The sequence below is a fragment of the Mytilus edulis genome, chromosome 11 (assembly GCF_963676685.1).
Source record: "Mytilus edulis chromosome 11, xbMytEdul2.2, whole genome shotgun sequence".
NCBI lineage: Eukaryota > Metazoa > Mollusca > Bivalvia > Mytilida > Mytilidae > Mytilus > Mytilus edulis.
In genome coordinates, this window is record NC_092354.1 from 61,211,602 (window position 1) to 61,216,001 (window position 4,400).

Here is a 4,400-nt window from a genome sequence, read left to right on the forward strand (position 1 = left end):
AAGACAAATTTTATATCACTTCCTACTTCGTGGTTATTTTTCATTTAAAAACACTGGAAATTATAAGTGTTTAATTTCAATAAATGGGCGTTTTTCAATAAATGAGTAAATTTCAGACCTAAAAAGGATAGAAAATCAACTTGTCGAAAATTTTATTTCAAGAGTTATTTTGAATATCTCTTTTATAGAACTGTTTGTGATTAAAAGTGCAATCACAAATACTTTTTAAAATGACATTTTTTTCATAATTTATGTACTGTTTCGTAGGAGACATTTGTCCACTACGACACTGCTTCTAAACGCACATCGTATGTCATTTTAATGTCTCCTATTGACATTCCAGTTTGTTTTCTTTTATAAACTAGAAAGATCTTATTTTTCCTGAATTGGAGAACCATTTTTTTTTATCGATAAATATTAGACAGTACTTCACATATGAAGGTACAACTCATGTTACGTAGTGCACATTTTGATAAGTTTCGTAGTTGACAAAACAGTTTCGTAGTGGACAAAAAGTTTCGTAGTTGACATCAACCCTATTCTATGTTGATAAAAACATACCGAAAATACATAAATCTAACCCTTGTTATTTGTTTTGAACAAATATAATTAAAAAAGGAGTAAAAAACGACTGCATGGTAGTGAAAGTGTCCACTACGAACCGTTTTTCTCCCATACTTATTTCGTAGTTGTTCGTTACGTAGTGGATGGATTCACATGGTTTTTCCCCCACAATCCCTTTATTGAACTAGCAACAAAAATGATTATATTCATCAAAGCACATACTAAGCTGTACACTGATATTTTTTTCATAATTTTAAAACCAGATAATGAAGGTGATTTGACCCGTTTGTAGTGGACATTATAAAAAAATACGGTATCAATCTGGTCCATTTGATGTGCCCATTTTTTTTGGGCCAACAATTAAACTGTCGTTATAAAACCATCACTTCTATTGTAAGACCCTAATGTTTAAATCTCTTGCAAACATTGATTTAATAAAACTGTTTATTAGCAAAATTTAATGGCTTCGTTTAATTGTGGATATTTTATCAGGAATGTCAGGGACACACCTTCTAAAAATAAAAATCCTTTGTCCCAAACTGTTTATTAACATATGTTTCCCTCAGTTTTAGTTAATAACCCGGATTTGTTTTTTTCTCTATCGATTTATGAATTTTGAACAGCGGTATACTACTGTTGCCTTTAGTTGACTCTTAACATAATTTTGAATAATCAAAGAACTTATGTTAAGTAAAAATAACATTTATTTCTACTTTTTTTTAAAATATTTTAGAGTATGAATGTTGAACAGGAGGTCTAGAGACATGCAATTCTGTTTATTTTGAACCATTCAGGAATCAATATCTCATTAATTCCTCTAAAAATAGTATGGTTCTTTGCTTTAAAATGTTGAATCTATGTCAATGTACTGTCTGCACAAAAAAATACTTGTAAAGACCAAACACATTAATTTAAAAGTGACTGAGACAAGAATTCACGTTCTTATTGAAAAACGCCCAAATAGATTGATACGTGAAATTAAAGGTAGATAATTTTACAGTGTTTTATGCAATGGTAAAATGCACACATGCAATATTATCAGTTACACAGTGTGTAATTGTCCTAATACGAGAATTTATCGGGTCAATAAAATTCATATCTGGTGAGGCGAAGCCAAACCCGATATGAATTTTATTGACCCGATAAATTCCGTATTACAGTCATTCCCAAAAAATGGGTACAATTACACAATTTCAGTGTCGCCGGCAAATAACCACAAAATGCAAGCTGAACATATGTCACAGATAATCTTTTTCGTGTTCTAAGTGATTAATATGTATACTAAAATAAAATTATATTCTTCTGTAATGTATATCGTAAATATATTTGTGTGATTTTCTCTTCAATATACGGAAATCACACGAATTCCGAATGTCGCCAAGAAAAACTCCAAATATCGGTGTGAATTAAAATACTTTATTTCATCTAAATCATGATTAGATTTGCTTTTTTTATTTGACACTATATTGATTTTTATCCACAAAAATATTTTAGAATCAAAAGTTATAATATACATTTTGATTTACCCATTAAACCAATGTCGCCGATAAACGTATAACCTACCGTAACGTATCTTTAGGTACAGTCAAAACATATTTATATGATTGGAAATCATGCCCAAAGTGACTTTAAGCAAAGTTGATACATCAAATTTTAAAATCCTGCCTTTAACTTTTATTGCAATGAAACGAAAAATAAAAAAAATATTCTCTTTCTCTTTTTTTCGATTGTCGCATATAAGAATCCAACCTACGTAACGCGTATTTTGGAACGCACTAACCAAGAACAAATCAAAATGATGATTATTTCATTGAAAGCACCCATAAAGCTTCTCAATAATCAGTTTTGAGAAAGCAACTCAACAATATTGTTACATATTTCCATGTATAATGTAAATAAAACTAACCTCCGTTTAAATAACCTCCGTGACGCAGTTATTTACAGTTAAGTTGTCAAACTATTTTTATCAGTATCAGCGGCTGCCGACACTGCCGAAAGTCATTTTTGTAGCAGATATCATTTATTATAAAGAAAACAGACAAACAAAATACAGATTTTGAGAAAAGAAATATTGTTTTGAGAAAGGTAGGTTAACTTGTTTTTTCCCTATTATGTGAGCAACATTATAACGTTTAATAAACGTTATATCAGCCATTTTCTTAGATTTAAAATAGTCTACAACACAACTTGTGTAATTACGACGACAATCATAACTTTAACAGCGGTTTATGGCAAACAGTTAGGACAAGTGAACACTGTGTAACGAATTTATCCTGATTTTGTTATATTACATATTATTATATTTAAATTCAATATAAGGACAATATCAACCAAATATATTTTAGATATTTAATCTAAAATTGTGAAAAATTAAAATATTAGGACTATGAAGCAACTCATTTTTTATTACTTTTTATTAGGTCAATGGTATAAGGGAGATAATCTCAATTGACGTAATAAATAAGGGAGAAAATTCCTATTGACGTAATAAAAAATTGTACTGAAATTTATTAGGACAATATCAGGCAATCAAATTGCGAGAAATTACTCTAAATCAGGATAAAAAAGTTTATCATGTTTATTTTGTATATATCTTATATCTAAATTAATTTACGTAAAATATCATAGTAGTTAACATTTATGTTTCATGTAAATTCTGCTCCAAAATATGACTTCCTCGTTGACAGTTCATATTGATATTATTATTCTTCTTTTGATTTATTAAAACGTACTTGTTTTCTGTTATTTGTGGTTTTCTCTAAACGCGTTACGGTATATATCGAACATTGAAATCTGAATCACTTGTACATTTGGATCCAAATTTCGACACCTTGTGTTGTTGTATTTAATTCTAGCGCTGGGTGAAATTTGCTGTAATTAAATTTTGGAAATTATTTTGAATTACGGAATATATCTCCTTCATACAAAGCTCTGAATCCTTGACCGGATTCGGCTATATTCTTATAAATTATAAAAAAGAAAATGTGGTATGATTGCCAATGAGACAACTCCCCATAAGAGACCAAAATGACACAGAAATTAACAACTATAGGTCACCGTACGGCCTTCAAAAATGAGCAAAGTCCATACCGCACAGTCAGCTATAAAAGGCCCCGAAATGACAATGTAAAACAATTCAAACGAGAAAACTAACGGCCTAATTTATATAAAAACAAGAATGTGTCCAAAGTACACGGATGCCCCATTCGCACTATCCTTTTGCATGTTCCATGGACTGTGAAATCGGGTAATAATCTAATTTGGCATTAAAATTAGAAAGATTATACTATAGGGAACATATGTACTAAGTTTCAAGTTGATTGGACTTCAATTTCATCAAAAACTACCTTGACCAAAAACTTCAACCTGAAACTTCCACTTTCATTTTCTATGTTCAGTTGACCGTGAAATTAAAGTCAAAAGTCTAATTTGGCTTTAAAATTAGAAAGATAATATCAAAAGCAACAAGTGTACTAAGTTTCAAGTTGATTGGACTTCAGCTTCATCAAAAACTACCTTGACCAAAAACTTTAACCTGAACGAACGGACGCACAGACGAACGGACGCACAGACGAACGAACGGAGCCACAGACCAGAAAACATAATGCCCCTCTACTATCGTAGGTGGGGCATAAAAAATGAACGAAAAACAAATATGTAACACAACAAACGACAACCACTGAATTGCAGGCTCCTGATTGGGACAGGCACATACATAGAGAATGTGGCGGGGTTAAACATGTTTAACTTAGCGGGATCCCAACCCTACCCCTAACCTGGGACAGTGGTATAACAGTATGGCATAGGAACCGTAACTATAAAAATCAGTTGAAAAA